This window comes from Pygoscelis adeliae, unplaced genomic scaffold (genome assembly GCF_000699105.1).
Source record: "Pygoscelis adeliae isolate BGI_AS28 unplaced genomic scaffold, ASM69910v1 Scaffold1, whole genome shotgun sequence".
NCBI lineage: Eukaryota > Metazoa > Chordata > Aves > Sphenisciformes > Spheniscidae > Pygoscelis > Pygoscelis adeliae.
In genome coordinates, this window is record NW_008824051.1 from 2,796,846 (window position 1) to 2,808,215 (window position 11,370).

Sequence of the window (11,370 nt, forward strand, 5' to 3'; positions counted from 1 at the left end):
AGATGAGACAAGAACAGATGAGATTTGCTACTTGGCATCTGACAGACTGAGAATTGTACACATGCACACAAATACATATACATGTATATATATTTAGCATTCCCTCTGCTGGTAGTCATCACAAGCTTGAAGTAGTGTTGTCCAAGTTAGGTGGTTGGTTCATGTTTGTTTACTATCATTTGACCTATGTTGAAATCTTGAGTTGCTCAGCTCTTGCTGAAGTACGTAATTCCCTTAAGCAAGATTTAACTTAAAAATATCTTGTTAAACGTGTAGAGGAAATGCCTGTACACTGTGGACGTTTGGTAGCAAGGCTGTCTTCAATTTTGGAGCCTTAACTAGAAAACTCCTAAATGTAGGTAGATATCAAGTATTTCTTGGTGTGATGCACTAAGCATATTGACCACCTTTCTGCCAATCCGTGGATGTCGTTTGTATGGAAGTTTGGATGATCACTGTCTTTTCACCATTTCTTTAAAGTTTGTTTATTTGACGCTCCCCCCATGACTCGTAAGTGTGGTGTCTTTAGGTGAAGATTTGTATCACTTCAGCACTAAAGTTAATGAAAACAGAAAATCTGAATTAGTTTAGCTTTCTGAAAGTTGCAGAATGGATTAATAGGCAAAAGTTGTCTTATGTGCTGAATTAGTGTAAGAATAAATTTATTGCAAAACCAGGAAATACAGCTTTCTTAAAAACACTTGAGGAATTAAGAGAGGGAAAAAAAAAATCCTTTTCCTCTCTTAAGGAAGAGAAAGGGGAAAAAAGAAGGGAAAAAGAAACAAGGAGACAGGAATAGTTGCTGCTTTTGGACTCCCTGTGTAGTAGTGGGAAAGAAAATGGATCTGAATCTGATACCATTTGTAAACTAATACTTTTATATGTTATCTAGCAAGAGTATTGTGAGGGTGTAAGTTACTGTGTGAGACATGCTGAGATATGGGGGCTGTATTAGAAACAAGCACCCATCTGTATGGCTCTGCTCTCTGTAAACTTGAAACAAACTACCCTGTATTATTGCATACACCAATGTAATGTTATGTTAACAATGCGAAGCTTTCGCCTTACCTGGAAATAAAGCCGGTTTGCAATAGAATATTATACTACTGTAGCTTGCAATAGACAATTAGACTAGTGTAACTTGCACAAATGCGGTTTCATCCTGCGAGGCACCCTGTTCTAGGCGAGCGCTGTGCACTGCGTCTGGGCACAGCTTTCATTGCTTTGCCAAAGCCTCTTCAGTCATTTGACTGTATTAACTTCCTTGTACAGTTTGCTACAGTAGCTGGATGGTTCTAATGAGCGTAGCATTCTGTTCCAGTTCACTTTCTTTCTTCACATTTGGCTATGCGTGGTGCTTTCTGATAACAAATTCTGCATGTAGGCAGGGCTGGGCCCTGCTTACTTCAACAGTCGCAGAAGTCAGTGGCAGACGGCTGAATCTCAGACCTCCTAAGAGACTGACCACGTGTGTATTTTCAGATGCACCCCCACTTGTGAGCAGCAGAAACCTGGGAAGGTAAGGAGCAAGTTTGGGGTTTTTTTGCTTACCCAGTGATTCTTTAATTAGTGTGGTCTTGTGTAGCTGTGCTAAGTATTCTTTTTCCTCTTTTGTCCATCTCGGAGATGAGAAGAGGAAGCTTAAGCCCAGTTCCTGAGATGTGAAGATGAAGTTTAAGCCCGGTTCCGGAGTAAGTACATCCTGAGAATGTTCTGCTGTGCCTAGGGGAATGCATGGCCCTTTCTCAAGGGGGAGAGAGTTCCAACTGGCTCACCATACAAAGGAGAATGTTTTTTGTCAGTGAAATGGCGAAAGACAAGCTGTCATAGTTTTTTATCCTTTAACTAGCAGCTTTTTTCTGTTGTAGATCTGAGATGCAGTAGATGGTGCTGAAGCAACACTGAGGCTCCTGAAATATCCACAGTCCAGTGTGTATATAGAAAGTGCCTCCTGGCTTTCCCAAACATTGACGGTCCTGTGTCTTCAAGAGATGCACTCTGGAAAAAGAAAACACCGACTGTTAGTTTTAAAAATGTTAATAAATAATTCTTTGTGTTACTTTTTTGTTCTTTATTGCTTGTGAAAGTAGGCAGATTAGGTAGCACAAATACCAACCAAGTAGTGCTTCAGGTGGTTTCAGCTCTGTGTGCAGATAGTGGTCAAATGTAAGCTCTTTGTCAGCTGTTGCTCAGTGTTGCCAAAATCAGCACTGAAAGATAGGTGGAAGTTTGAAAGGACACTGCTCTAGGAATACATACTATAGCGCAGAGGCACAGTGCTCGTGTTTCCTGTCTGTCCACACACTCACTGGGAGAAGCATGCAGGCAGGAAATGTTTCATGGTATGACTAAGAAGCTGTATCAAGGTTTGTACTGTCAAAATAATGCACTGTCAGCAAGCCTAGGTAACATGAGCTATCTTTGATTGTTCTGCCAAAGGTCCTCTCAAGAATGCAAGTTGATAGAAGTGGTCAGGGTGCCGAGTAATGACACAGTGGCATCATCTCTCAGTTCATGGAAGTACCTGTCTCTTTGAACTGAGCAGATTTGACAAGTGGTAGATACTTTATATCCCATTAGTGAAGGTAAATAAGTCTGCCTTTTTTAAATTGGAGCCATTAATTTAATATTACGACTTCTGTTTGGTAATTTGCCTGAGGGCAGGATCACTAGGACTTCATCACTGACACATATCCAACAAAGAATGCTTAGCTGACTTTAAAGATGAAATCATGGGCCAAAAAAATCTCTGTTCTTTCCTCAGCATTTGGTTTTGTGAATAACCAAGATTCCTGTCCACTGCTTCTGAAAATTCTGCTAGTAGCATGATGGAATTGGTGTGATATGGTAGTGTCACTTTCTGGGGTTGTGAATAGCAATAGGGAACTTGACTGGCTTTCTGAACCAATGGAAGTTATTTTCACTGTTTTTAAGTGTAGAGAGTGGATGAATGGGTAAGTGCACTTCTTGCGTTTTCCTCCCCCTGGTTGGAGGATCTTAAGCTTTAGAAATGCTTTAGTGTTTCACGGTTCTTTGGCTTCTCTTCGTTTAAGAGAGCCCTCCCACTGCCTATAAAAGCTGCCTATAAGTGGCTTTTTTCAGATCATTTATGTATGTGTGAACATAAATAGACACCCACACCTTTTACATGGGAAGTGAAAACTATAGGAAAAAAATTACAGTTATCTTGGGTGACTTTGTACACACCACTTCTGTATATAAGGGATATGAGCCTGAGAGCAATGGAAAATTGCTTTCCCTTGTTACGTTGTGCTTCTGGTTTTTCCAGTGTATAATAAATACACCCTACAGGATTCAGGATCCTTATGTAAGGGGAGAACGGTCTTTATCCACAGCAAGTACCTTCTCAGTAAGTTTTATAAGCGAATACTATGTTTTTAGCTTGGGGGGGAATGGGGTGTGTGAAATTATCCCAAGTTGAAATTAACTTCTCTAACTTACAAGAGAGGAAAAAGCAAAATGTCCTTGTTAGCTTATTTAGAAAACTCCTAATCAAATGCAGCATTTGAGGGCTGCCTTACTAGCGGTCTATTTTGTAACTTTTTTCCACTTTTTACTACTGTGAGCAGTATATAAGGACTAATGTAAGGTGACTAGTTTTATAACACTTCAGCTGGATCCTTACGGATTTGTTGAAATCCTGTAGCAATCAAAACCGAGAGCTAATGATAGTTGTAGGCTGGTACCTATTTTGACTGGTCTACCATGGGGCAGTTAAGTGTAGAGGTTATTTTAAACGTTAGATGTTCTAGTAGGATTACATTATTTTAGCAGTTTCTTAAAAAAAACATACAAAAAAAACATACTCAAAAAAACTTGCTTTTTGACTGTTACAGTGCAGATTGTAGAATTTCATTTTCTAGATTTTTAAATGTGTATTTATTTATTTCAAGAATACATGTTTTCTTATGCACTGTATTCTGAAGAAAATTGTTCGGTTTATTAGATTCTGCTGTAACTTTAGTCCGAATTCTCACAGCCTTGTGCTACCATCAAATGAATCTCACTTTGTCTTTCTGTTGGGACCCAAGTCTTATTGAAGTTTCTTTCTCATTTAGATACTTGATGAGCTTACTTTCAGCTTTTTGGGGTGATATAAATAATTGAAGATTTTAGGCCTTGTATTACTAGGCAGGTTTTTCAGCCTTAAGTCTTTGAACATATTTATTTATGCATTTATTTTAATGTTCAGTATCTTCAAGACTCAACACTTCAGTCCGTGCATAATGCCATATCCAGAAGTAATACATTTGTATGTCGCTTTGACTTCAAACTTGCTTGTAAGAATTGCACTCAAGGTCTCTTCTGAAGTAGCTAAATTTTGGTTTTAGTGATTTTGGATTACTGCTTTTCTGGGTGCAGTAACGTGAGTTATGTTTTTAGATAGGTGATGTGTTTGCATTTTAAGTGTTCAGATGCATATTTTTCAAAATGGCATGCTTTGCAAGGTTAGTATGTGTAATGGATCTGTTCTTGTCACTGACGAAGCTTAGTGTTTGTGTTGCTCTTGGTAAAAGAGAGGGATGTTTTTGAATTTGTGTTATGTTAGCTTCTAAAAATACTGACAGGGTGCGCATTGTGTTTACCCTGAAAGAAATACCCCTTTTGATGTTGATTCCGCATTTACAGTAACTTATAATCGGTTAATTGTTTTTAATCCATAATACAATCAACACAAAAATAACATTATCCAAAATTAGTAAGGATGGCACATGGAGCTAGGCCAAGTGCCTTATGGGCATATCTGTCACAGTTGCTTTTATTGCTTGTATTTGTGGTTTCTTCTGGTTGGAGACTTTGACTGATACTTGTTTATTCACACTTACTGTCTGTTGATTTTCCTTCATGCTGTCAGTATTCACATTTTAATTTTTTCTTTTGCCCTTGCTTGCTGGGAAAGATAAAGGCATATTAGAAACGTATAATGCTTAGAGAAATTGCAGGAAAATGCTCCCTGTATTTTGAGTGGAGTCACAAGGAGTCACACCCCTACACTCAGCCAAGTCTTTGAAATATTTTTGTCAAAGTCAAGACCTGTTTATTTATCCTTTCAAGAAGAGAAATGGGTATTACATCACCTTTAAAGGAAGGAGTCGTTCCATTGCTTTGAATTTTTATGTATCCTTCAGATGGGATACAGAAGGCTAACGGTGATTTGAAAAATCTGAATGTAAGGAACTTGTGCTAAAATCACTCTGTTCAATACTAGGAATCCTTTTTATTGCCACACATTGTAAGAAAACAAAGCGGTGAAATAAAGCAATTAAAAAAAAAACGATGTCAGTGACTTATGAGATTTTTACATGTAAAAATGGTACTTTAAATTTTGTGTGTGCAGGTGCATGTTTCAGTCCATTTGCTTTGTGCATGTCAGAGTAAGCTTTAAGAAACTGATCCCCTAAAACTTGAAATGGGTTTAATTTAGGTATTTGCACTTCTTAAAGGCATTTGACAAAGAATATTCAACTCGATGAGCACAAAATTTGATTACTTTCTCTATGAACGGCACACTGTATCCTGCTCTGAAAAGTAAAACCCACACAACTAATATTGCAGTGTGTCAGATTTACTTTGCATTGCTGTGCATGAAAAAAGCAGAGACAATACTCTTTTTTGATTCCACACCTGAAGCATAAATGGGGGTATATTTAACTTGTTTAACTATAGATGTTTAGTCATAAAACTTCTGCAGTTGAAATTGAAATAACATCATCATTTAATTCCTTTGTCATGTTATCTCATCTTTCATGATTTAAGTTTTCAGCTGTCTGATATGTTCTGTGCCTACTCGCTAGTTAGCTTTGAGTAATTTATGTTAGTTGGTATAGACTTGGTGAGCTTTATTTATCAGGTACTGCAGATCTGCTGCTATAAACTTTCTAAGCTCTCTTTTTCTGCTCATTGGAGTTGCTCAGGTATTTTAGTGATGATGCTTTGGAAATTGCTTAGGTAAGTGACACGGTATTTTGTAGATTAGACAGCTTTGAACGTTTGTATATAAAGCTGTCTGGTGTAAAGACTGGGTGGATTGTTTATTATGTGAAATAGCATTCAAACCTTTCCTGTGGTGTTATGGATATGAAACCAATGTGTCAAGTCAAATACAGTAGCCCAGTCTCCTATACTAGAAGACTAAAGCATCCTAGATGGTGGTGGTGTGTGGTTGCATGTCATAAATTGTGCAAAGCTGAGTGGAAGTGACAAAATAAATATATATTTAAAAAAAGGGGGGATGACTTGGGAAAATTAAACTATAATTGTCGTGGTGACTCAATGTACTTCTCAGTGCTTCATTTCCCAGTGCTGACTAAGATGGGCGAATTGTTGGGAATATACTGGAATGGAATTTCAGTATTGTATTAAAGAGGAGAAGAAAATAGGAAAGAAGTGGAAGCTTTTGAGTTTAATAACTGTAGGGTCCAGTCTGCAAGTCTGAACTATATTTTAAAGGTTTCAGTTCCTGTTTTGCTCGTGTAATGTAATTAGTTTGTATCCAGGTGTGTCATCTTATTGGTAAGATGGTCCCTTTGGGAAAGAACTTGTCTTGATGAGAAAGGATGAATGCAGTCTGTAAGTCAGTAACTCATCTATGAAAGAAAGAACCTCTGCAATCATTAGCTCAAGTGGTTTGCAGAATATTCTGCCATATGTATGGGGTGTTTGGGGTTTTGGGTTTTTTTCTGCAATGCTTTTTTTTACATGTTCGTGATCTTTTTGCTTTCAGGTCTTGAGTATAAACTTACGTAAGTTCTAAAAATGGGAAGAATTTTTCTGGATCATATTGGTGGCACTCGCCTGTTCTCCTGTGCAAACTGCGACACGATTCTGACCAATCGTTCTGAGCTCATCTCCACTCGTTTTACAGGGGCCACGGGAAGAGCCTTTCTTTTTAACAAGGTTGGTAAGAAGCTGAGGGGAACTACTATTTGCTTTTGAAAAATGAGTTTGTGGGATATGAATCTGTCATCAAAACTAAAAAACTTCTTGGCTAAAGTGTTGTGTAACTATTTTAATTTTTTATTTTTATTCTATTCAACTGTCTTTGAATTCAAATTAGGCATTTATTATTGATGGCAAGCGATCTAAATTAGTTTATCTGCAATACTAAAAGACTCTAAAGAGGATTGTGTATATAGAGGCATCGTGCCAAAATGCATGGAGTTTTAACTTTGGAGACTTCTGTAATATGAACCTCAAATTCACTGTGAGAGTATCTTTGGTCTATCAAAGTTGCAAAGGCATTTGCACTTTTACTCAGTAAAAGAAAAAAGTCTAAATAATCTGTTTAATTTCAAAAATGCATTTAGGCTAACGGTAGTTTGGCAACTTGAGGTAACCACAATGTCTTTTACAGGCAATAATACTCTGGTTTAGTTTAATATTTATTTTTTTAATTGATCAAACTTGATTTAATTCACCAGATTGAAATATGGAAGTCATAACTCTGAGTGAATTGTAGCATTATTTATTAACCCTTCCATATAGACTTGTCCCTTAGACTCATTGAAAAAACACTGATCGTCCTTTGCTTTCTTACAAAGTTCCTGGTCATGTAATCGTTGGTGTGTTTTGGGTTGGGTTTTTTCTTGAAAGCTATTTGGCCATTGATAGAGGCATCAGTAATGTCTTCACTCAGCAATGTCTTCACTCAGCTGTGCTCGGCCTTGGGATTTTTGGCATGCTGAATCCTGTCAGTAGTATTTATATGTAAGTGTTAGGCTGCATAGCTATAAAAGAGCTGTGCATCTGGTTTCTTTCTCATCCAATAAGCACTGGCTCCTGGGGTTCAAATTTTTCTTGTGTTAAATAGTGGGGTTTAATCACAGAAGTTTTGATTTTTACGTTTCTGCAGTCAGGAGCCTTACATCTGAAGCAGTAGAAAACTGAGAAAGCAGTGGAGCCCCATCTTTTAGAATCCTACTGCGTATTAGCAGTTTGGATATAGTTCTGACATCAGCTTTTCAACAGATTCTACATTCTGGTTCTGTGGTGTCGCTGCCTAAACAAGTTAAAAGTATATTTTAAACTGCCGAGATAGCACACAAAAAAAGGTGCAAGTTTAATGCCTACGTTCTCAGCCACTGAGCCTTGCTTTTTCTTAGATGATTATTTCAAGAGCACCCGAAGATTTTTAAAGAAGTACCTCTTTTAATATTTTGGTTCTGATTTCTGGGAATAAGTGATCACATCGGTGCTAGAAATGGGTTACATATATTGCAAGTGGATTAATATCAGTTCGTTTACAAGGAATTTCTCACCCAAAGTTGAACACAGTACTCTGTGCTCTCGTATGTCTTGTAATAGCATTTCATGTCTCTCAGTTAAACAGTGAGGGTTACACATCGCCATGAAGCACATCTTTAAAGTGTTTCCTTCTCAAGCAGGAGATTTCCAAGGGCTGTTGGCTTATTACACTGCAGTTTTCAGTTCATGTGCAGTGCCACAGGCTCTTTCCTTTTAAAATGTTGATAGTCATGCACATTGTTACCAAGCTTTGCTCTAGGCAGACTAATCCTTTCTATTCCCTATCCCCTGTATATTTGTATCAGGTGGTAAATCTGCAATACAGTGAAGTTCAGGATCGGGTCATGCTCACTGGCCGCCACATGGTTCGAGACGTGAGCTGCAAGAACTGCAACAGCAAACTGGGTTGGATCTATGAATTTGCCACTGAAGACAGCCAGCGCTACAAGGAAGGCCGTGTTATCCTGGAAAGAGCGTTGGTCCGAGAGAGTGAAGGATTTGAGGAGCATGTTCCATCCGACAATTCCTGAAGAGACTTGAGTCTCTTCGCAGGTTCTCTTCAATTGAAACTCAAAAATAATAAAATCAACAAAAAAATCTGCTTACATACACTGTCACCTTAGCATCAGAGTCGGATTCATGGACTACAGAGTGGGAAAGATTGTGAGAGTATTTCAGATGGAACCTTCCTTTCTTTATTCCTTTTATATTTTACTTTCCCTCCAGCAGCTGTTTGTAGAAAGAATGTTGTGCAGATGCTGTAACTTTTTCTCTCTTGCATTTACATCTGTTAGATTTGAGATTGTATCTACAGATACAATGGACTAAAAGGAAAATATTTGGGGGATTTGTCTTTTGTTAGAGAGAAATTCAGTGAGTTTTTTTAGTTTGCACAAACTGATGTCAGCATAAAGTTATTTTAAAACTACAGATGTTTTTTAAAAAGTATATTCCAATTTTTGGCTTAAGTTTTTAGTTAGTTTTTTTTTTTTACCCAGTCTTTTCACCTGATTTGCTAGCTAAAGTAAAGAGATCCGAATTTGTGCCGAGTGCTAAAGGTTCAGTGTTGGTACAGCTTGGGCTGGCCCTTGTGCCATATTCTTGTTGAGGTTGATTGGTAGCACAGAGCCCATTATTTCTTGTCGTTCTTGACCCAAAGATGTCACCATTCCTTGTTTATTTGTGAAGTCCCATTCACCATGTAAACTGGTGTTGATTGGAAACTATTCTTGAAATAGGGCAAAACTGCTTGGCTTTTTTTAACTTTAACTGATGTAACTTATAAGCATAGTAATAATATAAAATAATAGTTGTCTGTTTAGTCTTGCGTTGCTTACAGATCAGAAGCTGTGTTTGTAATGATAGGGATCCACTGAGAAACTACTGTTTCAGTAGTAATTTTTTTTCGTTGCTCTACTAATCTCATTAAGTAGACAGGCAATTGCAAATCTTAATTCTTCTTCAAGTAGCTTTCTTTAAACCCAGAACTTCCTACGTTAAACACAGCTGCTGTGTAAAAGGAGAAGATTGCCAGCATGTTTGTTCATGCCTAGAGTTATGCAATCTGCATCTCTTGAAAAAATTAACTTAAACAGCTTGTTTTCAAATGCTGCTTCTGGTGTTGAAACCTTTATCTTTCAACTTTGTTGAACCTTTTCATTGTGATGGTACATTTTTATCTTTCTGGGCAGCAGTACATGTCAGCCTAGTAGTAACTAGTGACTTGGATTCCTGCTTTCTTCTTGTAGAGGACAGCTCTGTTTAAACCAGTGATCTTGCTTGCCTTTTTAGCAAAAATGCTCTTCATTAACTTAACTCAAGGGTGCCCAAACACTTTCATTGTGTCTTAAGCCATAAGTTAAGATCTCAAGGGCTGAAATTTATTTGAATGTTAGATATGTATGATTCCTTATCAAAGATACAAGTTGGTTTGTTTTTTTTTCCTTATTGGATAAATTGTAGTCAACGTGAAGTAAGTTACCTACAGACGTACAAGAGGGGAAAAAAACCCCACCCAACCAAACAGATCTCGGCTCCAACCTTTCAGAATAACGTTTCTTCACTAGCCACAGCTCCGTATCTGAAACTAAAATGTGGAGGGTGACTATGCAGAGTATTTTTCGTAATTTTTTTGGTTGCCAAGTGGCAATTTGGACACCCCTGACTTGAATCTACTGCCTATTTCATGTAAAAGTAGCTTTATTATAGAATTGTCACATAGAAAGAAAACAGAGTAGATCACATACCAGAGCTGTGCTTGAATCAAGCTGCTTAAACAATAGTGTACTTGTGCCTCAAATGAATCAGTTTTTGCACTGAGTACAGTAGTACCCCATTATCTTGTACTTCTGTCCTTCACAGACCCTAAAAGCCCCATTAGCATGGTTCTCTTCAGTACTTTTCTTGTACTTCTGACATTACAGTACAATAAAGTATGTTTTGTCCTGAATTGATATTTGCCTTTCTTCTTGAGTAATTTTCCTGGAGTCTGTCAACTGAATGACATAACCTGTCTTCCATTCCCTACATTTACTTCCATTTAGTAAATCATCGCATTTCTACAGCACAGTGACAAGCTGTTGATTGGCATCTCTCTCTGAATAGGTGGTGTACTGTTGATTTTGGAAGGTGCTAAGTAAAGCTTCATGTGTACCACTTGGACACTTGAAAGCCTTCAATTTACTCCTGTTAGAGAGAAAATAAAAACAGGAAATTGCTCATTTAATGGAGTTCTGGGTGCCAAACATCTTTCTCTGTCTTTGAAAACACAGCAAGCTAAGCAGAACTCCAGCTTCTGCAAGAAATGTGAAGTTTTAGCTTCTGAAATGGCTTGGGAATTCAGGAATTGGGAATTTGCATATCTGGAATTCTGTGACCTTTTTTCTTTGCATGCAAATGTTAGGGAGAAGCCTTCTGTTAGCAGCTGGTCAACTTCATAAGCTGTAGTTGAAGAACTGAGGTGAAAGCATCATTATATTGGTGTAATGGAGCCTGACGGGCTTATTCTAAATATTAAGACCTCTTCATTTTGGTAGAAAGTTAGACTGTGAGATGTTAAAGATTACTTTCCCCAAAGTATGATTTGAAAAACACTTAGTGAGGTGA

At 37.7% G+C, this 11,370-nt stretch overlaps 2 long non-coding RNA genes across 2 annotated transcripts in view; both read left to right on the forward strand.

Moving 5' to 3' along the window:
- The window catches only part of LOC103924998, a 3,114-nt gene extending 1,058 nt beyond the window's left edge, over positions 1–2,056 (forward strand). The window contains exons 2-4 of the long non-coding RNA XR_664008.1: positions 1,385–1,519; positions 1,627–1,691; positions 1,869–2,056. This is a non-coding gene — a long non-coding RNA (uncharacterized LOC103924998). The remainder of the gene's footprint in view (positions 1–1,384; positions 1,520–1,626; positions 1,692–1,868) is intronic.
- Positions 2,057–6,741: 4,685 nt separating this feature from the next.
- On the forward strand, positions 6,742–10,717 carry LOC103925000. The gene is made up of 2 exons (XR_664009.1): positions 6,742–6,918; positions 8,571–10,717. It is a non-coding gene; the product is annotated as an uncharacterized LOC103925000 (long non-coding RNA).
- Positions 10,718–11,370: the final 653 nt, after the last annotated feature.